At 34.3% G+C, this 25,888-nt stretch overlaps 1 protein-coding gene across 2 annotated transcripts in view; it reads left to right on the forward strand.

The window, feature by feature from the left end:
• Positions 1-25,888, forward strand: part of CDKAL1 (CDKAL1 threonylcarbamoyladenosine tRNA methylthiotransferase) — a 637,247-nt gene that overhangs the window by 236,728 nt on the left and 374,631 nt on the right. The gene's annotated exons all lie outside the window — the stretch shown is intronic.

Here is a 25,888-nt window from a genome sequence, read left to right on the forward strand (position 1 = left end):
TCATCAGTTCCCCAGGGCACAATTGACAGCTGGTACCTTGATTGTGGATGTCAGGTATATTTGTCCAGAATGAGACTGCGGCACTGGAGCATTGCAGAGAGAATGAAGCCTGTGCTCATGGATCAGGCCCAGCTTGTGCTATTGATAGTTGCTTGGAATGTACCACTCTTCTAACTCTCCCTTTCTATCTCTCCTTAGAATGAATAACCCTTCCTTCAAATCACAACTCATGTGCTATTTCCTACAGCAGGCCTTTACTCATCTCCATGATTTTTAGGGCTACCCTTTCACATTACTTTTTATCAATCTCTGTATTGCTTATCAATATTCTCACAGAGTGCTGAGTTTTTTGCAAGAGTTTAGGGGGAGACTGGGTTTTTCTTATTTGTTTTGTTTTGTTTTAATTTGTTGCTCTTGGAATTTTCATAGTGACTTCAGAAAGTTTAAAGGGTAAAACATGATGATAAAAGGTAAAACATTGATGATAACCCATATGAAGACTTATGCCTTCATATACATCTGCAAATTAGTTTTTGCTTTTTGGCATATGTCATGTAACAAGGAATTGAGACATCCTTTATCTGTTCAGTTTGCTGAGTCTAGAAAACATTTCAGTCATATTTAAATATTCTAAATTTCTCACTCTAAGTTAGATCTCTTCACTAATAAACTTTCAAACTTTTAGTGATAGACATGCTTATAGCTATTCACTGTATATTGATACAAAATCTCTTCAGTTTTCTCTTGAGAAACAAAGATAAAGTTTGTTTCTTCTAGAGAGTATCACTTAGTTAAGATTATCCTGTTAGAACACTGCTGACTAGTGTGTAATTTCTTTGTAAATAAAAAAGTGCATTAAGGTTTACAAATAGTTTAATTATTATACCTATGTAGATGCTTAGAAAAGATACAATTTAGTAGAAGACTTTTTTTTTCTTTTACTGCAAAGAAGATGGCAATTAGTGCTGGTAGATATTGTATCCTGGTATTGTGGTTTGATGTACATAGATATATTATCTGCACTCAGTTTACCTGGTTCAAGCCTTCATCACCTTTTGTTCATATTATTGTTTCAGCCTCCTTGGCTTATGTGTCTTCCTTCTCTATTACCTCTTCATCCACATAGCTTTCAAAACGATATTCCTCAAGTACAGCTGTGATGAGTAGGCACACAAGCTGCAAACTTTCAGGTAAGAGACTGCACAAAGAAACCAGGCAAATCAATGCAGTGGGGTTTAGGGAACACCCTGAGTGGTGAGCCTAAAACCAATGTACTCTGGTTCAGACTTTGCCAGTCATTGAGTTCCTCTGGAAGTCATGAACCTCTGGAACATACAAGGAAACTCACAGAGCCTACATAACTAGGGTTAGGGGAAAGTTCCTAGAGTTAATTGGGAGCTATAGATTGTGGAACTGGGTGAAGCTTGCTATAGATGTACTTCCTGTTCCTTGTTCCAGCCTAGGGCTGAGCTTATATTCTGAGAATGTTGAAGAACCACAGGGCCTAGCTCCAAGCTTCCTCTCACAGATTTACTAAAGCAGCTACTAGGAAAGAGAGAAAATCCTGTAATGATTTGGTATATTATGATATACCATAAAACACAAGAAAAAATGGTTCATGAGGATCACATATCCTGCAAAAGTGAGTATAATTTTACAATGAAAAAAATGGATCTTTTATAGTATAAAGGACTTGCTAGCATTCCTCTTGAGTAAACCAGAGCTGTGTAGAATCTTTGAAATGTAAACATAGGAGAGAAGAAAAACCTAGAGTTAACTGTACTTGAGAAATGTGATGATACTACATTATGATCAAGTGCTTATGTCCTGATAGGGGCATATTGTATTTCTCCACTGTTTTCAGGAGCCAATGAGGTGACAGAGAGAAACCAATTCAGGGCCTTGATGGAGTTGTTTGCTATTTTAGTTATATTAAGAAGGATTTTTTTTTTTTAATGGAGGAAAAGTGAATATGACAAAGAAGAGAAATGGAATATAGAGGGACTTCCTATTTCTTGTCATTGGAGTGTGTAGAAAGAAAAAAATGTATAGACATGGAGGTGTAAGGGTAAGGAAAACACCTCGGTAATCTGGGAGAAAAAAGGTTGAATATGCTTATTAGATGTTTATTGTAAAAATTCACTAAAATCAACAGGGAAATAGGCTGAGATGAGTAAAAGAGGGACTTTAAGGGAAATGGCACACTTCAGGAGAGAATAGTAACAAGCTAAATAAACTTTAGTAATGAAAGTCAGATTATGAAGTCAGTTTAAAAGGAGAGAAAGAAGGGCTAAAATGCAGCAACTCATGAGTGGGCTAGGGAAAGAGAGGAAAGGCTCAGGATTAGCAACAGACCACTATAACTACAGTTAAGGGAGTATATTTCATAAACTCTTTTACTCACCATCTAATTTTCTTTGTAAAAGGGGGGAGACTTGGGGAAGAAAGGAAGCCTTATTATAAGATATGATGAAAGAAAAAATGTAGATATTATAACTGTGAATGAGAATGAGATGAGCTCACCCATAAAAAGGAGGGTAACAGAATATATTAAAAAGCAGAACCCAACAATAAGTTGTTGACAGAACACGTACTTGAAACAGAGAGTTACAGAGAGCTCAGGTGATATCTGGGAGTATCGTACATTTTGCCTCAGGTAAATACAAAAAATGAGGATGGCAATCATGATCTCAGACAAGAGGATAATAAAAAAAGGTATGTTTAGAAAGATAACCTTAAGTTTTCCATAAAGAATGAAATGATATCAATTCTAAAAATGTATGTATTCATTAATGGCATAGTATCTAGATGCTTAAAGCTTAAAGGAAATCCAATTTAATTGCAAGGAGAGACAATAAATGAAAAATTGGGGGGTTTAATGCTTCCCTTTCACCCTTAAGCAAATGTAAGCAAAAGATAAAAATCATAAAGAATACACACACACACGTTAATTTTGCATGAACCTATACACAAATTGACCATGTACCACTATATAAAAACTCATAAGGAGATGTAGAGAAAGGAGAACATATCTTTTATTGACTATCATACAATGAAAGTTATTAATCAATTGAATTGAAGCATTCAAACTTAAATGGAAACTGAGTAATATAGTCCTAAAGAATGTGTGGGTCAGAGTGCCAATGATACAAACTATAAATTCTATCGAAGAAAACAATGAAAATGAAAAGGAGTAAGGGCAAGGGAAAGGAATAAGCATTTTTATAGCACCTACCATATTCTAGTCACTCTGTTAAGCTCTGTAAAAAAAAAAAAAAAACAACTAAATATTATCTTATATCATCCTCATAACAACCTTGTGAGGTAGGTACTATTATTATCTCCATTTCACAGATTAAATGATATTCCTGACTCCAGATCTGCCAATACATATCCAATACACCATCAACTGCTTCAATGATTAAAATATCAAAACTTTTAAAATATGGACAAACCAATTCTCTGGGGGAAAATTTAATTCTTTGAACATGTTCATCAACAAAAAGAGAAACAAAAGATCAGTGAAGCATGCAACTAAAAAAGTACAAGGAAAAGAACAAATCAAAAAACGGACACAAATATAGCTTTGAAAAAATGAGATTTATTTGAAAGCAAAAGAAGTGAAATTAGGAGTTCATTTCTTGAAAAGATTCATAAAATAGAAAAACCTTTAGGTATTTTGATCCTAAAAAGGAGAGAAGAACCAAATCACAAATATAAAAGCAATGCAGAAGGAATTATATACCAAATAAAGAGGAAATAAAGGAAACTGTTAAAATATATTTTTCCCAGTAAAATATCAACAAATCTTATAACTTTGAAGAAATATGTTAATACTTTAAAAAATCTAAAATACTCAGATTAACTGAAGTAAGGAATTTAAACAAACAAACTTTTTATGAAAGAAATTGAACGAGAAACAAATGAGCTCACATATAAAAGAGTCTGTATTCTATCACAGATTTAAAGAACAGTTAACTCCAATACTATGTTGTTTGTAAAAATAAAGAAGTAATCCTCCCAAATTTCTATGTATTATTTTTTGTGACGCTTAAATGGGGAAGAAAGAAAGTAGAGAAAGAAATTTATAGACCAGTATCTTTTGAATGTTAATGCAAAAATAATGAATCGGATATTAGCAGAATGCTTCAGTTTGCATTTCTTGGAAGAATTCTGTCTGGTTTAGCATTAGGAAAACAAAAATTAAGAACAACTGCAAAATTTTCGTGATTGCTTCACTGGACATGGGAAAAGCTTTTGACAAAATATGTAATTTTTTTAAAAAGAGCTAATAATAAAGTATAGGAATAAATGGATCTTTCCTTAAAATGGTGATTAGTGGTCTATTACAAACTAAGAATTAGCATTACCAGTACTATAGAAGCATTAGAGACTGTTCAAAGAAAGATGAAAGGTAAAACAGTGCATGGATAAGGAATCTGCAGATGTGGCCTCGAGGTTGCATGTTCCCCATTGTGATACAGTCATTATCACTACTATCATTTAATATAGGTCTAGATATGTATAGCAATAAGAAAAGGAAATTAAGAGAATATACATAGACAAAAAGGAAACAAAATTATTACTGTTTGAATACACATATATTTGAAAATATTTGCTTAGAGAACAATAGATTTCAGTTACACATGAATTGAAATAATTTCATTAAATTAATAGGATACAAAATTAATGCACAAAATCAGCAGTCATCTGGATGTTACTAACAAAACCCAGTAGAAAGACATAGAAAAAGATATCCTATTTGCAATAGCTGCAGAACATATAAAATAATTTGTAGTTTATCCAGCAAGCAAGACATACTGCAGACTTATTCAGTACAACTACTAAATTAATTTACATAGTCTGCTAGACCAACCAAATAGCCATTGGTTTGCTTTATAGGTCTAAGAATAATAATTCCAAAACTTATCCACAAAGAAAAAAATTTCAAGAACATCAAAGAAAATAGTTTTTTACAAGTATGAATTAAAAGGATGTAGCAGTACTCGATATCAATATATGTTATCTGTAGCTGTACACATGTATTGCAACCTCTTACTAATAGTTAAAAAATATAATTAATAATTATATAATATAAATTATATTATGAAATACAAATATATTATAAAAATGAATTATATATAACTATATGTATAATTACATATAAATATAACTATTTTATAGTATAAATAATATAACTATAATAATAACATAATCAGTAATAGAGCAGATTAGCTAAAGAAGACCTAGACACAATAAAACATAGTAGTAGTATGTCACAACTATCAGATTAAAGTCTCTTTTCTTATAGACTTTGCTAGGAAAACTGGAAAGAAATCTGGTAGAAATTAGGTTTAGACCATCTTATGTCATATTAATGGTGTTGTTGTTTAGTTGTTTCAGTTGTGTCTGACTCTTCATGACTCCATTTGGGGTTTTCTTGGAAAAGATACTAAATTGGTTTGTTATTTCTCCAGTTCATTTTTACAGATGAGAAAACTGAGACAGACAAGGTTAAGTGACTTGCCCAGGGTTACACAGCTGGAAAGAGACCAGATTTGAATTCAGATTGTTCTTCCTGACTCCACGCCCAGCACTCTATTCACTGCACCACCTAGCTTCCCAAATGGATTCATGACCTAAATCTAAGGAGTTGTGCGATAAACAGAGTAAATGACAAAGGAGATACCTTTTACAGCTCTTGTTAGGGAACAGTTATTATCTAATCCATGAATAGTGATGATTTGAAAAGATAAACTGAACAATTTTAGTTACATAAAATTAAAATTCTAAGGCAATATCAAAATAGAGTCAATTAATTGGGTGAGAGCAAGCCTTAAATTTTTTTCCAAAAAATTTCTAACGTCCAAGATTGATAAAAGAATTCAGAGAAGTAGGTAAATGACATTCCCCAATAGATAAATTGTCAGAGAACAGGTAATTCTCAGATATAGAAATATAAACTGTCAAAATTATACTAAAAATGCTCTACATCAATAATTTTTAGAGAAATTAAAATTCATACAACTCTGAAGTTTCATATTATACATACCAGACTGACAAAAATCACAGAAAATTGAGAACAGTTGTTGGAAGTCTTATTGGAGGCTATATGTCCTTTTGGTAAAACTGTGAACTGCTCAAACAATTATGGGGAGTAGTTTGAAACTGCACCTCCAAACTTACAAACTGTGCTTTTCCTATAACCCAGCATTACTAGGAATTTACCTTTTTGATAAAGGAATCACGTACAAAAATATTTGTTAGCAGCACTTTTTGTTATAGTAAACAACTGGAAACAAGGTGGGGGCCCATCAGTTCTGGCAAGTGAGCAAATTATAGTGAATGGATGTAAAGTCATATTACTGTACCATAAAGAATGAATGAATGGAAAAGTATTCATGTACTTCTCCCTTCCTTCCCCTCCCCCTGTTAAGAGCAGACTTAAGAAATAGAAAAGCAAAGACATTTCCTATTCTCAAGGAGCTCATATTCTAGTGGGGGAAAACACATAAGAAAGGTCCTATGGTCCTTTGGGTTCAGTAGCAAAGCAGGTTTTTAATGTTTTTTCACTGATAAAACCTTACCATTTCTAATGTTGAACCATTTCACAGTGCCAAGGATTTTGGTGGGTTTTTTTCTGTTTTTTCAGTACCTGTTTCTACTGAGGAGGCAAAGGCAGCAGCACCTGCTGATTGGTTGAACTGGTCAGTAGTTGGATGTGATCTTTGTGGTGGGGGTTTGTCTTGTCTGGCACATGCTGGGTGTGTCATTGAAACTCTCAGTGCTCTGGCCAATCGTCCAACACTGTGCATTGCAGAGGAGATTCTAGCCTGATGTGTAGCAGGAGAATTCCTAGTATTGATGAAGTGGCAGATCTAGTCTCTATCTGCTATTTATTTCTGAATGTATTTTGTATAAACTTATGTGTATGTGTTTTCTCCCCCTATCAAATAGATGTGTGTTCCCTGAGGGCAGGGATTGTTTGACTTTTGTTTTTATTTCCTAAATACCTAGCATAGTAACTTCTTAATAAAGGCTTATTGATGGATTGAACTGTTAACTGGATTTTTATCTTATTGAGCTATTCCATTGTGCTTATGCAGTTGGAATGAAGAGTTCAGCTCCCAGATTGGCCAAGATAAAAAGTATTTAAATTCCTATTCTATGCCTATCATTAGGGATGATATGGGAAAAAAAAAAAAAAAAAGAGGAGCTATTGTCCCTGCCCTCAACTACCTATACTTTAGTTTATAAGTGAAAATATACATAAGAAATATGCATAAAACAGATGATAATTAATAATTATCAACTTTTATGTAACTATAGTTTGTCATATAGAAACTGTACAAGATGGAAAGTGAAAACGTTACATATGAGAAAGTAGGCTTCACAGGTATTCTAAACTATATGTATGTCAGTAAACACTTTTTAAAAAATAGCTGCATACTTTATCATGTAATTCCAAGTCATTTTGCAAATTCCTGACGCAAATTTGTGTTCTTTGTTCACAAAGCAATGGGCTAGACTGTATTGATGACTTTTCCCCAGATATCACTACCCTACCAAAAAGCACTTCAGAAGGTTTATACCCTGTGCAGTGGGTCACATTATTTTGGTATGCCAAAACTAGCACATTTTTAAGCTTGCTTTGTGTTTCAAAATTATTAAACAGTCATTAAGCTAAGAATACAAATAGAAGAAAAGATGCTTTGTTATAATTTTGCCTGTTATTCTGAAGAATAAAGAATTTAGTAGCTTTTTTTTTTTTTGGTCAGTACTCCTTAAACATTTTATCCCAGATTGTATTTTTTATTCAGTGAATACTGAAGACGTTAAGGTCCTATGAAAATTTTGAATATGGTGCTTCAACAGCAGCTGGAATGGCAGCTCTCCATATTGCCTCTTTTCTTAGAGGAAATTGTATTTCTAATCTGAGAAATGCAACTTTGGCTGTTCCCTTTTCCTTGTTATTATTTAATATTTAGGGTTCATCAGACATTGCCTAATACCATAAAGCAAGTGTCAATGTGGAATTGGAGCCCATACTTTCTTAGGATCTCATATTCTAGCTTCTCCTAAAAGTCTGTCTCTGAATTGCATATTTTAAAGAATTTCTTCTTCAGCAGTTTAGGTAATTCCTAATCTAGTCTCTAATTCAGAAGTTTAAAAAAAACACCTTCTTAAGACATTCTTAAATAAGCCTCAAATGCTCTTGAAAATAAAATAGTCCCTCAAAACACTCACGACTTATGTTATCTTTACATTTCTCTTCCAAGGGGTGAGAAGAACTTATTAATCACCCACCCCAGTGGCAAATATACGTTTTAATTTTTCTAATTTTAAGTAGCCAATCTTTTCCTCATTCGCTGGTCACGGAGCACTCTTTATTTTAACCTAGTTCTCTTTTTGTATTGCCTTTTTAACCTTTATTGTTTTTTTCCTGCCTTTGTGATTATCATTTTAATTGTGCAGCTTTCTATGTATCAGTTTAAGATTACCCAGTTAAAATCTAGCTGCTGTCTCATTTCTTTATTAAACCAATAGTAATAATTATTTGATAATATAACACTTAAAATTCCTTCACATCTCAATGTGAAGGTTGGATGTTTAACTTGTTTTCATTTTTTATATCTTGTAAGAAAGTCACGACCAGTGTTTGGTTGAGGCCAGAATGAATTTATAGGGTAGGGTTTTCTAGGACAAATATATATTGATTTTTCTCTAGAAGCTAATCAATCTCTGCTTCAGTTCTGTATATAATGGAGCAAATCTTTTTAAGTGTGCTGGGTGAGTGGTGTGGAAACTATACTTTTTATTCCATGTGTGTAAAACCAGTGTAGGAATGATGGATGGACTCTCTTTATTGCTCTGGTACACTTCTTTCAATCTGTTGTCTGCTTGATCCTTAGATATTTGTAAAAAGCCATTGCAGTGAAAATTTTTCAAAACAGTTTCAAAAATTTAATATAAAGTAGAAGAACCACAGAAAATGAAAGACTCTTACCAACTCTTATTGCTTTTTCATCATAGACTTTTAAAAAAAGTTTTCAAAAAATTAATATTTTATTTTTCCCCAATTACACATAAAAATATTTTTTAACATTTGCCACCACGAAAAGTTCTACTGTAACTATTTTTGTGCATATAGGTCTCTCTCTCTCTTTCTTTTTATTTTTTTATTTTTTGCCTCTTTGGGAAACAGACTTAGTAGTAGTGGTATTGCTGAGTCAAAATGTGTGCACAGTTTTGTAGCCCTTTGGGCGTAGTTCCAAATTTCTCTAAAGAACAGTTAAATCAGTATACAACTCCACCAGCAATGTATTAGTGTCTCAATTTTCCCACATCTTCTCCAACATTTACCATTTTCCTTTCCTGTCATATTAGCCAATCAGATAGGTGTAGGGTGGTACCTCAAAGTTATTTTAATTTTCATCATAGAGTTAAAAACTTTTTAAAACAAAATTTAAGTGTTGAGTTCCAAATTCTATACCTCCCTCCTTCCCCTCTATACTCCCTGAGGTGGGAAGCAATCAGATATAGGTTATACATATCATAGACTTTTAAAATTAATTTTTTCAGACAAGACAAGATTAAGCGCCATTTAGTAGAAGTTATTTTTTGGCTTTGACATTTGATTGTTAACCATTTTTCTCATTATGCCACACCTTTGAGAAACTTTTAATTTCTCTTTATGGAGAATGAAGGATCACTGAGGTTTTCTGCAGTGGGAAAAGAGAATATCAGAGGCGGTCGTGCTGGCAGCACTTTTTTTGACAGAGGCTCCAGAAGCATAACTTGACTGGCTCCTTCTTCAAAGTAGAAGTCCCAGGCAGATCTCTCTGAAGGTTTTCTTTTTTAAGGAAAGCCAGTATGTCAGAGGATCTGTAATTCCCTTTGCATGAGCATTCCCTGAAATGATGCATATTGAACCTTGCCTGGCAGTCCCTATGATCCTTGTCCATATCTTCCCATGGTTTCTGTTGTGTTTGCCCTTTCCCTTCCTTGTATTCTCTTGAGATTAGAGGATCATATACCAAGACCTGGAAGTGACTGTATAGACATGGAGCTCAGCATACTTGTGTTATGGCTGAGAAAGCTGAGGGCCAGGGAAGTGACGTAGGACAGAGGGATGGTTTGGACTTGGGTCCTCTGATTCCACAACTGTTATTTTTTCCACTGCAAACAGATTATTCTTCTGTTATTCCTACTTTAGCTACAACATATTCCTTTTTTTTTTTCAGGTAGACATTTTTGATTACATCCTTTACGCCGCTTTTCCAAAATAATTGCTTGTTTGTAATATGTTATAGCTTGCTCGACCCGTCATGTATGGCCTAGTTGGCCTTTGGGTAATGCTTAAATTCATTTCTCTAGAGAGTATACTGTTCTACCATTTGTAGTCATACGTCATCACTAGAGCAATATCTTTTTTCTTTAAATGAGTTTTATTGTGATGCTTTTTTTTTTTTGACATTATAAGCATAAATCAGTTGCTCCCATTTCATGAGAGGTCTAATAATACAGTTATTTCATCTAAAAGTTTATGTAATGTTCCAACATCTGTAACACCCTCCGTCTTCCCTAACAAAAAAAAAACACAACAGAAATCTATTTTATTTCTCTCTCACCATCTATAAAATAAAAAAAAAGAAAATTATTTGTAATAAAATGCATAGGTAAGTAAATTCCTGTGTCTATAGCAACCTCCCATCCTCCTCTAAGCCCCTAAGCCCCGCCCCCACTGCCCTAAATCTGTCTCCATTCTGTCACAGACAGCATGTTTTATCATGAGTTCTCCGGAATCATGAATAGTCATTGTATTGATCATAGTTCTTTTAGCTTTCAAAGGTTTTTTGTTGGTTTTTGTTTGTTCAGTGTGGTTTTGTATAAATTTTCCTGGTTCTGTTCAATTCATTGTTTATCAGTTTTAAAAGTCTTCAAAATTGTTCATTATTGTGATATTGATGTTAAAGTATAAATTGTTCTTCAGGCTTTGCTTACTTTATTCTATCTATTCACATATGCCCTTTGTATGTTTGAAATAATTTATTTCCTTGTTTCTTCCAGCACAATAGAAGTTCATCACATCCCTATACCACAACTTATCTTTTGATTCCTCAGTTAATGGAAATTTCTTTAGTCTCCAGGGTTTTTTGTTTGTTTGTTTTTTGTTGTTGTTGTTGTTGCCACTACAAGAAGAGTTGCTATAAATATTTTTGGACATACAGAACCTTTTCTTCTTTTTTTTAAATTTTTTTTTATTTTTTGGGAATAGGCCCAGCACTGGCATAGCCAAGTCAAAAGGCCATGCATTGTTAACAACTTTGTTTTCTGTACGAAAAGCAAGGTGAAAGGAGATGTAACATCAGGTATGAAAATGAAAATCAGGTAGAAGTTCAGATTGCTTGAACTGTGGCAAGGGAGTAATGTATAATAAAACTAGAAAGGTAACTTGTGAAAGATGCGTTGCGAAAAGCTTTAAATAATAAACGGAAGAGATTTATTCTGGGAAAATAGGGGAGTGACAGAGTTAGACCTTTACTTTAGAAAGATCACTTTGGCATCTATATGGAAGATAGATTGACCTGAAGCAGGAAAACCAATTAAGAGGGTATGATGGTCATTTAGGTGATCAGTGTAAATGAAGCACCTCAGTTTTAGGGTGGTAGCTATATGATTATAAATAATGACTTCCTAGGGGCAAATTGGAGAGGGATAAAATTAGAGGTGAATGTGATATAAAAATAAAAGATTTGCGTAAAATAAATACTTGTTGATTATTTAAGTAATGAAAGACAATGGCAACTTGATGACAAATAGATACTTGTCATCAACAATTATGCCTTGCCTAAAGAGTGGGAAACATAATTAGGATGACTTCAAATGATTTGTATTCAAATCATGTTAAATATAATAGTCATAACACTAACAACTTAAGCACAATTATATATTACAAATATAAATAACAAAGAAAAGCCTGAAAAGTAGAGATCTTTGGGTTAGAGTGAGGAGATAACCCTTTTCATATACTCTGTGTATTCCCATCATAAAAGAGAAGAATAAAACCTATCCTGTGTAATTCTAGAAGATAGAACAATGGCCAGTGTGGCTCATTTTTATATTAGTGAATTCTGACTCAGTATAAATAATGTATTTAAATGGAAAAAACAGACAATAACTATTCCAGACTCACCAGTAATGGTCTCAACTGCCTGCTTCCTTTTTGTTTTTGTATCCCTGGTACTTAGCACAATGTCTGGTCCAGTAGCAGCGGAAGCCACATGAGATATGCCTGGCATGACATAGGGAGTATTCCTGTATTTCATTGGACAATTAGAAACATTAGGTCTAGGTTTTGTGCCAACTCTCTGATTCTATGGAAAATACATGTTACCTCATTAGGTATACTTATTAATAATAGGATATCGTTTAGTAGTTTGTGATTTTAGTGTACTTTGATGATCTGGCAAAGATATTAATAGGTCTTTGAAAGCAACTATTAAGCATTTTAGACAGTAGGAAAATCTGACTGTCTTGATTTTAAAATTGAATCCAAAATGAAAATGTTGGGACAAAAACTCATTCTAGATCATAGAATGTGCTTTATTCAGTTTTATTCACTTCCACTAAAATCTCTCAGTCTTCTAATATGGGCTTCATTAGCAATATGCTAATATATACGATACTATCTATTGCAGTTTTGCTTTTAATTTTGAAAGGACTTAACATTTTCAATATTTTAAGTTTGTCAGTAACTCTTTCCTTTGCATCCTCTGAATCTTAGTTATATCGGAGAACTCAGATTCAGAATCCAAATCAGAAACTTGGATTTTAATCCAAATTTTGACCTTTGGGCATCATTGTCAACAACAAATACCAGTCAAATGTCTGTTATGTTCACAGCACTAGTGATACTAAGATGAATTAAGACACAACTCCTGTTCTTAAATAGTGTAAATTTTTTTGATATGTCTCTAGTGCTCAGGACAGTGCCTGAAATATAGCAGGCATTTAATAAATTTTTTTTTGCTGACTTATATGGTAAATGATGGAAATAACATTTTAGGGCTGTAGGAAGACTACACTACACTACACTATTGGTAAAGCTGTGAAGTGGTCTAATCATTCTAGAAAGCAATTAAGAGATGTACTTGAAGTTACTAATACCTATATACCCTTTGACCCACTAATCCCACTGTTAGGTATAATACCTTAAAGGGGTCAAAGACAGAAGGAAAATTTATATTCACACTAAAATATTCATAAAACCCTTTTTTTGTAGTAGCAAAGAACTGGGAAAAAATTATGCACATTGTTTGAGGAATGGCTAAACAAATTGTGGTATGTTAATGTAAATGAAGAGTGGTGTCTAGTGTAGTGGATAGAGAGCTTACTTTAAAACCAGGAAACCTGGGTTCAAGTTCTGACACACCTACTAGATGTTTATTCTGGAGAAGTGACTTAACTTCTCAGAACTCTAAATTTTCTAAAGACTATAAGAGAAGACTTACAGAGAAAGTACAGAACTGCATTAATTAAGGGGAGTTTACTCACTTGATAATTTTCTGTATCGATGAAATTGCAGGTCAATTTGTTATCACATTCTCTATTCGTAACATAATTGAATGTTATTGTGCAATTAGAAATTATAAATCTGATGATTTAGAGAAGTATGGGAAGATTTCTATAAACTGAGATGGAGTAAAGTAAGCAGAATTGGGAAAACTATTCACACTGACTATAACAGTTTTACTAGGAAAAAAATCAGAAAAGCACCTGAATGTTGTATAATTTTAATGACTAAGTTTGTTCATAGAGATGAAGTGAGAAAATGGATTTCCCTATCTTCTCTGCAGTGGTAATAGACTGTATGGGCATGCAAGTCTACAAATGGTGTCAGACTAGGTTACTGTTTGGTTAATTTTGCTGGATTACTTTTTCTCTCCCTAACTTTCCATTCTTCTTTTAGAAGGAATAACTCACTAGATAGCATAAGGGAAGGATCTGTTTGGAAAGCATGGTTAAGAAATTGCTTTTATTATAATAATTTAGGCTAATGGCATTGGGAAGGAGTTCTAAAACCACCTAATTCATCTTTTCCCTATGCTTGATCCTCCAGAATTAAGACCCTCAACAATTTAGCCAGTCTTTAAATACTTCTTCTTGGATGTAAAACATTAAGCCATAAAGTGTAGCCTATTTTTATTAGATCGCTGTAAGTTGCTAATAGATTTTACCCTCCCATAACTTCTTGCCTTTACTCGTGGTCTCCTGTTTACAACTCTGGAGGATACATCCAGCATAGCATTTGCCCTTATGATTTTGATATATGCAGCCTAATTACTTTGAAAAGCATAATTTGAAATGTGAATGGAAGTAAAACCTTAAGAGATATACACACTGTTAGAATTTAAACTGACATTTAGTCCAACCACATCATTTCAAACTAAAAACAAGTCAGTTTATTGATATTTTGACATTACATTATCATTTCCTTCTTCCTAATTATGAGGTAAATGTTGATAAAATTTCACAGGAAATAAAATCATGAGTAGTATGACTGAAGGTGGATATGCAAGTACTATAAGGATTTATGATTTCACAACTGACTATTCCCTCAACTAATGCAGATGACAGCCATTCCATATCTTTGTTGACAATTTTTCTGAGTTACTGTGACTGAAAAAAATTCAGCACCTGATGCCCAACCTTCTGGTGATGAGCAGATGGTTAATATTCCTGAATATCATTCAACTCATTTAGCTGAAAATAAGGGTCGAAATGCTCTGTGTGGAGCTTATAATCAATCCATCCATCTCCTATCATATACTTTGGTTCTCTAAATCCCCTGTCCGTTTCTGTTACTTTCTTATTTACCTTTTACATTCAGGCGTTGTGTCTTTTTCCATCTTTTTTTCCCCTCATCCTTTACCTCAAATAATCATGTTCATATTATTCAGTAGTCAGTAATCTTCAGATTTTTTTTCCTTTTTAACATGAAACCTTTTCTCTTTTGGTAACCCACCAGTAATTAAAGAAATAGATATCTAGTTCAGAAACTTTTGTCTTTCATGTGCAAAATCTTCTGAACATGCCTGATACAATGCACTAGACAAGTTAGCTTATTGCAATTTCATTACCATATAAATGTGAGAAAAATTTAATAATTTTTCATGTAGAATGAATTGACTTAGGAAACTACGGGTTCTACAGAATCAATAAAAGCTGCTAGAATCATGAAACAGAATTTTGCCCAGAAAACATCTCAATAAAGTCAGGTTTATAAACCATCAGGTAGCAATACCAAATTCACATATTTCCAATACTATTAAAATTTCATTACAAAGCCTTCTAAAGCCAATTTACAGACTTCTAAGTTAACCAAAATTATCCCCAATACTTACCTGCTTCGTTTCAGTTTCCCTATTACCAAACATTTTGCATTCATTTTGATAAAATGAAAATACTGTCCAAAAGAATATAGTTCCTATACGTAAAATTTAACTTTATATTTACTCTTAGGAGAATGAGTAATAACTCCTGGCTAACTTGAAATAATTTCTCAAAGTAAATTCTTTTACACTGTAAATTTTAAGAAAGTGCTACCACTAAGCAATTATACCACAAAAGCAAAATTGTGCTGCAGGTCAATTTGATGAGTAATGATTTAGATTCTCTTGAAACTAGGCTCTTTCTCTTTTCCCAAATGTTTAAAATATTCCCTCACTAGATGACACTCTTATGGTGTTTACCTACTAGAAACCCAAGTCACATATGCAGTTTCCTTGCCCATAATCAATTTTTGATTACCATACCCATATACCCACTTATACCCATCTGTGCCTGCCCTTACCCTCTCTTGAATGAGTCCCACTGTCAGTGACCTGGGACCCAGATGGGAGGTAGGAAAAAAAGAGCCCCTGGGTTATCATGAATAATACACAAAGTGGATAATCCATGTCTGAACAATGATGAATTGACCATATTATAATTTTATAAGGATTGTTCACTACCTATGCAAATTCTGTGAACTAAGTCTTTGACACAGATAGCACTCTGCAGAAGTCTACTAACGCTATATCTTTATACCTTAAAGATGGAAAATCCAGTCTCCTGACTTGCCTGGTATATATTTGCAACTATCTGTGCCAGTCTTTCATTAACTGGGATTTAGATAGGAAGTTCCTTTCCATTTAATGCTATACTTAAAGCATCTCCCTGCTTTTTTCCTCCTCCATATCCCTACCCACAGTTAGTACAGTTTTCAAGACAGTGACTATTTCATTTTTTGTCTCCGAACCACATAGTACAACATGTGTCACTTATTTTCTAATAAGTTAAACTGAATAGTTTTTCAAAGTCATGAACTTATTGGCATACTGCCACATAGAATAACTGTGTATAGTTATATAGTTGTATAGGCCACCTTGGAAAAATTAGCTATATCATTTGAAGTCCCTGTTAAAACCAACTAACTTTCTACTAATGTACTTTTTGCCAAACTAAAACTTAATGTTATTGACCACCGTGGCTGCTAAAGTAGTTGTACTGTTTTGAGGAGAAAGCTGCAAGTTCTTTTGATATCTGGGCCAAATTATCAAAAAGCTCCATTCAACTGGAATAGCAAAGCAAAAAAAAAAAAAGTCAAAATATGATGTGGGGGAAAACAAAACAAAAAGCAAAACCTCGGTATATCTAACAGTTCATTTTAGAAACATGATTAAAGCATCATTTACTTAAAAATGTATAAAATCCAAACCAGCACATTATTAAAACTGATTGAAATGGAATATTAAAAGGACACTGGACATGAATTTGGAATAGTTTCAAATGGTTCTGACATGGCTTCATATGACACTTCGAAATGTCCCATGTAACCATGAGGAAATGGTTTCACTGATTTTCTTCATTTCCTGTCAGATGACAGTATGCATATTTTCTAATTCTCATCATTATTTTAGCAAAAATATCATATATCATAATACACTATGTACATGTGTACTGTTAATATCTTAAGACAATCTCTTGCTGTTTTAATTTTCTGATTACTGGCATCCCTTTTACCTCCTGCAGGTGGGCTGATATTTTTCTGGAACTAAATTATAGAATAGGAGAGCACATAATAAAGGAAAGAAGAAAGAGGGGAATGTGTGAGGTACTTGGATTATTTTAAAGACTAACAATGTAGAAAAAATAACACCTGTAAATCTCTCAGGAATAAGGGATCCTGTAGGAGAATGTGTAATGAGACAAAAGGAACGATTGATTGAAGCAGAAGGTAAGAAAGGAAGAAATCTTGTTTCAGTGATGGGAAGATATGCCACTGATGTATTGTGGTAGCAGAGAGATACTCTATAAAGGTAGATTAGAACCTTATATACTGTGAGTGATATGGAGGTATTTGCTTAGAGAATCCATTCATCCTGCCCCTAGAGCTCCTGAGGAGCTCTAACTCCAACTAACTAGCTCCAACTAGCAGCCAGAAGAGTAGACATAGGGAGGAGATTTCATGGGAAATGAGACGAAATAAACATAGGGAGGGCAAAGAGGAATAACACACTGCACAATCAGTAACACAGGCAGAATGTCCTACTGTGGGGAATTTTCTCTATCATCTGTAGGAGTGGAACGCAACAGGAGCAAATAGCCAAAAGGAAGCACAGTCACATAGTTAACAAAACTTGTCAGCTGATACTTCTAAGGAGAGGAGAACATTGAACAAAAGGCAAAACATAAAGGCTTAGAAGCACAAATGACCTATCCAGAAAAAAATGAATTGTAATCTTAATGGGGGGGGGGGGGGAGAAGATGAACCTTTAATGAAATTCCCAAGAATTTTTGAGGCAGAAGTCAGAAATAAATTGTTGTTTTTGTTCAGTCATTCAGTCATGTCTGATTCTTTGTGACATAGACCATAGCATGACTTGCCCTTCTGTCCTTCACTATCTTCTGAAGTCTGTCCAAGCTTGTGTTCCTTGCTTCCATGATAATCTCAATCCATCTTATTCTCTGCTGTCCCCTTTCCTTTTACCTTTCATCTTTCTCAACATCAGGATCTTTTCTGTTGAATTCTGTCTTCTCATTATGTGGTCAGAGTATTTCAGTATTTGACCTTCTAAATTAATTTCTTTAAATTTTGGCTGTTTGGATCTCCTTGCTATCCAAGAATTCTCCTATGTCTTTTCCAGCGCTAAAAATCAAGTGTTAATTCTGCGGTGCTCAATTTTCTTATAGTCCAACTTTTATAGCCATACATTGCTACTTAGAAAACCACGGCTTTGACTATACTGATCTTTGGTTACAAGGTAACATCTGTGCTTTTTAGTAGGCCGTCGAGATTTTCCATGGCTTTATTTCCAAGGAGCAAGCATGTTTTGATTTCATGGCTGCAGTCACTGTCTGCAGTGATCTCTGAGCCCTCTGTTTGCCAGGAAGGGATGGGACCAGTTACCATGATTTCCGTTGTTGTTGTTACTGTTGTGGACGCGCGCGCGCGCGTGTGTGTGTGTGTGTGTGTGTGTGTGTGTGTGTGTGTGTGTGTGTGTGTGTGTGTGTGTGTGTGTGTGTGTGTGTGTTTATGTTAAGCTTCAAGCTAGCTTTTTACACTCCTTCACCCTCATCAGGAAGCTTCTTAATTCTTAACTTTCTGCAATCATACTGTTATTGTCCGCACATTAGAAATTATAATATTTCTCCTGGCAACCTAATTTTGGCTTTGAATTCATCTATCTTGGCAGTTCACATGATGAACTCTGTATTAAATAATAAGGTAACAACGTACACCCTTGTCAGACTCCTTTCACAATCTTAAACCAATCAGTTGTTCCATGTTGTTTTAACTGTTGCTTCTTGACCTGCATAGTTTTCTCAGGAAACAAATAAGATGATCTCATACTCTCATCCCTTTGAGGTCTTGCCACATTTTTGTTGTGATCCACAATCGAAGACTTTAGCGTATAATCAGTGAAGTAAAAGTATCTATTTTTCTGAACCTCTTCTGCTTTCTCCATAATCCACTGAATATTGACAATTTGGTCTCTATTTTCTCTGCCTCTTTGAAAACCAGCTTGCTCTTCTGGTAATTCTTGGTTCACATATTGCTGAAGCCTAGCTTGCAGAATCTTAAGCATAACCTTACTGGCATGTGACAGAAGTGTAATTGTTTTGTAATTTAAACATTCTTTGCCATTGTCCATTAGAATTGAGACATAAGCTAATCTTTTCCAATCCAGTGGCCTCTGTTGAATTTTTCAGATTTACTGGCATATTGATGGCAGCGCTATAAATAGCATCATCTTTTAGGACTTTAAATACCTCAGGTACAATTCCATCGTCTCCAGTAGCCTTATTTTTAGCAGCCTAAGGTCCACTTGACTTAATTCTCCAGAATGTTTGGTTCTAGATCAGTAACCGTACCCTCATAGTTATTGGTGATGTTAAGATCTTTCTTGTTTATTCTAGTGTCCTCTTCTTACTTTTGCTTCTTTTAAGTCCTTACCATTTTTGTCTTTTGTCATACATATTTTTGCATGAAACATTCCCTTGAGAGCTCTAATTTTCTTGAGGAGATTTCTTTTCCCTTGCATTCTATTATTTTGTCCTATTTCTTTTGCATTGCTTATTTAAGAAAACCTTCTTATCTCTCCTTGCTATTCCCTGGAATTCTGCATTTATTTGGACATATCTTTCCCTTTCTCCTTTTTCAGTGCAGTGGAAAAAGCGGGAGATGAGAGGGAAAAAGTGAAGCTTACTCTCATCACATTTGGCTTAAGGAGGGAATAACATGCATACTCAATTTGGTATAAAAATCTGTCTTACACTACAGGAAAGTAAGGAAGAAAAGGATAAGTGGGGTGGGGGGGATGATAGAAGGAAGGGCAAATGAGAGGAGGGAGTAATTAGAAGTAAACACCTTTGGGGAGGGACAAGGTCAAAAGAGAGAATAGAAGAAATGGGGGACAGGATAGGATGGAGGGAAGTATAGTTAGTCTTATACAACATGACTGTTATGGAAGTCTTTTGCAAAGTTTTTTCACTAAGATCAGGGGCAAAGCAAGGACACCTATTTTACATAGTGTTAACATGTTAGCATAACACCTACTATTTAATATAGTATTAAAAATTATAGCTGTAGCAATAAGACAAGAAAGAGAAGTTGAGTATAAGCATGGGCAGAGAAGAAAGAAAATGATCATTTTTTGCAAATGATATGATGGTTTGTCTTGAGAACCCTAAAGAGTTAATTAATTTAAATAAAGCAGTAAATTCAGTGTAGTACAATATAAAATATATCCACAGAGATCATGAACATTCTTACATATTGCCAACCAAATCTAGCAGGATAAGAAAGAAAGAAAAATTCTATTAAATATTATTTTGCAATATATACAATATTTGGGACACAATCTACCAAGACACATTCAAGAACTATGAATTCAACCTTAAAATAATTTTTATAGAAATCAACAGAGACCTGAGTAATTGGAGAAATATTAATTGCTTGTGGGTAAGTCTGGCAATATTATAAGCATGACAGTATAAGCTAATTTAATTTACTTATTCAGCTCCATAGCAATCAGATTACTCCAGGATTATTTTATAGAGTTAGAAAAAAATAATAATGAAATTTCTTGGAGGAACAAAACGTCAAAGAGGGAAATAATTTTTTAAACTGGAAAAAAGACCTACTAGTACCAAATCTTAAATATACTGCAAAGCAGTAATTATAAAAATTATTTGGTACTGATTAAGAAATATAGATTTAGACCAGTAGAATATATTATGTATAAAATGGAGAAGCTAATGGACACAATAATATAGTATTCAATATACTCTGAGATTCCAGTTTGGGGGGATAAGGACTCACCAGTTGACAAAAACTTCTGGGAAAACTGGAAAGCAGTTGGGCAGAAACAGGATATCACTGTTGATCTGAAAAGGGCATATTATTTAGATATGATCAGCACAGTGTATAGAGTGCTGACATTTGAACAGATTAAAATATTACCTCAGAAGCAACTTTGGGGAGTGGGGAAGAAAATTTGGGTTAATGTATAGAAGCATTCATGACCTGGTCACCTCAGAGATGATCACTGAAGATAAAATGAACAATTTTGATCTTATAAAACTCAGTAGTTGTTTTATTTTTATTTTTTTCCATAAACAGAGCCAACATACTTAAAATGAGTAGGGAAATAGGTAACTGGTAAAAAAAAAAACAACAACAACAACAAAAAACCCAAAACTTTAACGTTTCTTTTTTTAACTTTTTATTTCCAAGATATATGAAGAACTGGTTCAAGTTCCCCAGCAGTTAGTTTTCTGAGGAAGAAATCCCAGCAATCAACAGCCATATGTAAAAATCCTCCAAATCACTAAAAAATTAAGGAAATATAAATTAAAGTACCTCTCAGGTTCTGCCTCATAGCCATCATGTTTTCAAAACAACAAACATTTATTAATGACTTACTGTGTGCCAGGCACTTTGCTGTTTCCTGGGGATAAAGAAAGGCAGAAAAGATGTCTTCTCTAAAGGAGCTCACTTGAGGCAGACAGTATGCCAATATTTGTTACATACAACATATATACATGAACTTATCTGGAGATAATCTTAGAGGGAGGTTACTAGCAGAGAACATTAAGCATCAGGGAAGGCTTCTTGATAAAGGACAGATTTTTATCTAGGATGTGAAATGAGCCAGGGGAAGCAAGAAGACAGGTGAGGAGGGAGACAATTCCAGGTTTGGGAACAAATAGCAAGTGAAAATGCATATGGAATGAGGAGGCAGAGTGGCTTGTGCATTGCACAACAAGGAGGGTGGGTGTCACTGGATCACTGAGAAAATGGAGGGGAGGAACATATAAGCAGATTGAAAGTTAGGAAGACTATGTGGGGCAGGGAGACCAAGCAGCAGTCAATTGTAGTGCAAGTGTGAGGTGAAGAGGGCCTATACCAAGAGGAGGGCAGTGTGAGAGGAGAGAGAGAAGGTGGCACAGGTGAAAGATGCTATAATGTTAGAAAATGTCAGAACTTGGCAACTGATTGGATATGGCAGGGTAAGAAAAGCATTCAAGGATGGCAACTAGGTTGGAGTACTGGTGACTGAGATAATGGTATGCCCTCACCAGTAACAGGGAAGTTAAGAAGAGGGGAGAGGAAGGTAAGAAAATGAGCTGGAAAGAAGATAAATGTTTATTAATTAAAAAATTAAAATAAAAACATTATTTAGAAAAATATTTATGATGATATTGAATAGCTTTACTACCATATTCCATAATACTTCTGTTCTCTTTGTCATCAGATTCTTTCATGAATTTCATTTTCATATAAAACAATTGAGCACCAAAAGTTCAATCACTGAATTCTGATGGTAATCTATTAGAATTTATAGTTCTTTGCAGTATCGTTGTTATGTAGTTATTGAGATATATTAAATTAAAAACTTAAGTACCTATTGTCTTCAAGTTTTGAAAATGAAGTTATTTCTAACATAAAAGCAAATGCTTCTAAACTTATATATGGAAACATATAAAACTTAAGGTGTTAATGATGCTGAACAATTAGTTCTGCTACTTATATCTATTAAAATGAAACCTGAGAATTATGTGGATACTTGAAGTCCTTGATGCACCTATCAGATTTTCTTCATTGCCTAAAATATATATTCTTCTCATGACATATACTCCTGTTAAATTAATTGCATATTTTAATTTGAAATGTACTTTATAAACCAGTTAAATTTTTTTTATTTAAAGGAAAATACATGGGTGACAGCGTAATTTTTTAAAAGAGAAATCTAGTCCTTTTTTAAATAAGCATTGAATCTGTGTTCCGTTTAAGGTGAATATGTTTGTGAGGTATCCTTGCCTTAGTTTTGAAGGTCCTGTGCCTCCCCAAGAAACAAATAATATTTTCTCTTTCTTAGTTTATTTGCAAACCAGGTCAGACACCCTTGATTAGCTCTCAGCTATAGCATAATTTGCACCTTGATAGATTGAACCCTTACAGCAGGATTTGTCCATTTCAGCCAAAGAATAGGGGAAAAAAAAGCTAATTCTAGTTCTCAAGCAGCAGCCATCGCTCAATAAATGTGTAACTGTTAATGAATAGCTATTTCAAATATTTACCAAAGGCCAATGAGAAGAAGATTGGCATTTTAGGCAGCTGTTTCAAGGGAAACCTATTAAAAATAAATAATGATAAATGATGTTCAAGCTCTAACATAGCTATGAAATATAGGATACTCAAAGAGAAAACTATTTCAGAATAAATTGTTAAGCTCCTTTAGAGTATAGACATTTTGTTTAGGGACATAGACCAAAAATGTTTTCTCTCCTTCCCATCTACCTCTTCTGGTAAGCTAAGTTTTTACAGAAATATTATTTTGTTGATTCAAGGACAGGGAATTTTTTAGTAGAATTATTCATTAGATTGGATCATTTGTGATAAGTTCTTCTTGACAATAATTTCAAATAAGACCTACCAATTTTAGGATTATTTTCCCCCCTTTACGTGGACTTAAGACTACATGTGTCCAGAAATGATTAGTGAGGCAGAATTTTCCATGTTTCCCTAAATGCACCATAAGCCGGTCTCAAGTCCTATTCCCACCCTTTTGACCTGTCCAGCTTTTTCTCATTACCCATCATTTTGCCCCATACCCTTAAGATAAAAAACAAGTGATAGTGGTAATTTTTAGTGACTAAAGAAAATTTTGTGTTCTGCCTTATTTTTGACAGTTGTTACATTATTTCAAAATAGCTTTCATTTACTAACTTCCAAATGTTAATGATCTAATCTTGAACATAACTAAAGGCAAGAAAATATGTCTGAATGTCTTTGATAGGGATGAGAATATTTTAAAAACCTGGTCACCTCAGAGAAATTTAGGGGACTTGTAGTTATACTTTTTCACTTAATATTTTAGAGCATCTGCTTCTTGAGGACCTTTGAAATGTCACACTTGATATTTAACTTTTTCTGTTCAACCACATTAACAACTCCTTGATGCCTCCAGAACAAATTCTTTGGTTTTATTAACCATTGCCCTGCTACATATACTTTGCACTCTAGCCAAACTAGAATGTGGAGTGTTCCTTGAACACAACCCAGTTTTTGTCAGTCCTTTATTTCTGCATGGAATGCCCATTCACTGTCTTTCCCTACTGAAATTTCTCCCATCCCTATCGTTTAAGTGCCTGCTCAAAAGCCACCTGTGAAACATTTTTCTCAGCTAAACGTGATCCTCCTTCTTTGCTCTTTGTACATGAATTCTGGCCTATATTATTGTTCCTTATATACTTATTTTATTCCTGTTCCTGATTTTTTGAAGACATTTCTTGATCTTAGTATCATTCCCAATGACTAGTATCTTTTGTATAATAAAAGCATAACATATTATAGAATAGAATTGTATAAGTTCAAATAACTTCACGTTATTTAGTGCTCCAGAAAAAATAGCTAATTTTTGTAAAATATTCTTGTTACTATCCAGGAGTCATAGATTGTCCTCTGGACACTGCCACTAATTATTTATACTTCCTTAGGTAAGTAACCCAGTAACTTTGATTCTCTTTCTGACCACTTGATGCCTTTATCTAACGATCCTAACTTGTTTGATGATAAACATCTCCTTTAAGCATCTATTAGGAATATGATATATTCACTCTGCCCTCTTTCTCCTGACCTTTAATTTACATCACCAGCTGCCTATTGGACATACTTAAATGGATGTCCTTTCTACATCTCAAACTCAACATGTCCAGAATCGAAGTCATTATCTTTTTCCTCCAAAACCTCTCCTCTTCCTAACTTTTTTTTATTACTGACAAGGGCAACACCATCCTCACTGCCTTAGTGTCATCTTTGATTCTTCATGCCCCGCATTTCCAATTTGTTGCCAAGTTACCACTCTTACTCCCAGCTGCCACTCTGGGACAAGCTCTTGTCACCTCAAGCTTACATCATTTCAGTAGTGTTCTGGTTGATCTCCCTCCCTCAAGTACCTCCCCACTTCAGTTATTTTCAGCTCAGTTGCCAAAGTGATCTTCCTAAGTAGAGTTCTGACCATGGCAGTCTTCTAAAAACAAGCAAGCAAAACACTACAGTTGCTCCCTCTAAACTCTAGGATCGAATATAAAATCCTTTTTTGACTCTTACAGAATTTCATTGCCTGGCCCTTTTCTGCCTTTCCAGGCCTCTTGTCCAGTGTACTATATGCTATAGTGTAAAAGCAAGCACAGTGGGATTTTTGTTCTTTTCTTTTTGGAGTTCAGTTTCCCCAGGCTCAGGATCATTAAACACACCTGAAGGATTGATCGCCTTTGAACCCTGATAGTTCACAGCTGTGCTGAGTCATGTAGGTTTTGTGCTTGCTGACTCTGAGTCAATCAGGAGCCAAGTCTGTGGGAGGTTGATTTTTACTTTGGGGGCTCTCTTATGTGATTCCCTGGTCAAGACTGAGTAGCTGTACATTCAGACCCACCAATTGCTCAGATGTAAAGGCTCTTTCCATCCAGGGATGTATATCAAGTATGTACCAATATTGCTTTGATTCAGGCAGTTCAGCCCTTCTGTTGGTCTTTGTTTCTCTGCTTATATATATGCCAATTTCTCTGTTTGTATTTTCTCTGAAGTTCAGGGTACTGATTTTCCCCTGAAGTAGTGAATGTAATTGAAAAAAGATTGCTGACCCCTTAAAAACTGCTTTCCTTTAAGAAAAGCAGATCCAAGAACCTATACTTTTAGGTCATCCTGGGTGTACCAGGGTGCTTGCTCTTACATCCATCCACACTGGCCTATTCCTCACACACGACACTACAACATCTCCTAATTCTGTGTTTTTTCCTTGGCTGTTCCCCACTATTGAAATACTCTTCCTTTTTG

Source organism: Notamacropus eugenii, chromosome 4 (genome assembly GCF_028372415.1).
Source record: "Notamacropus eugenii isolate mMacEug1 chromosome 4, mMacEug1.pri_v2, whole genome shotgun sequence".
In the NCBI taxonomy this organism is placed as follows: Eukaryota; Metazoa; Chordata; class Mammalia; order Diprotodontia; family Macropodidae; genus Notamacropus; species Notamacropus eugenii.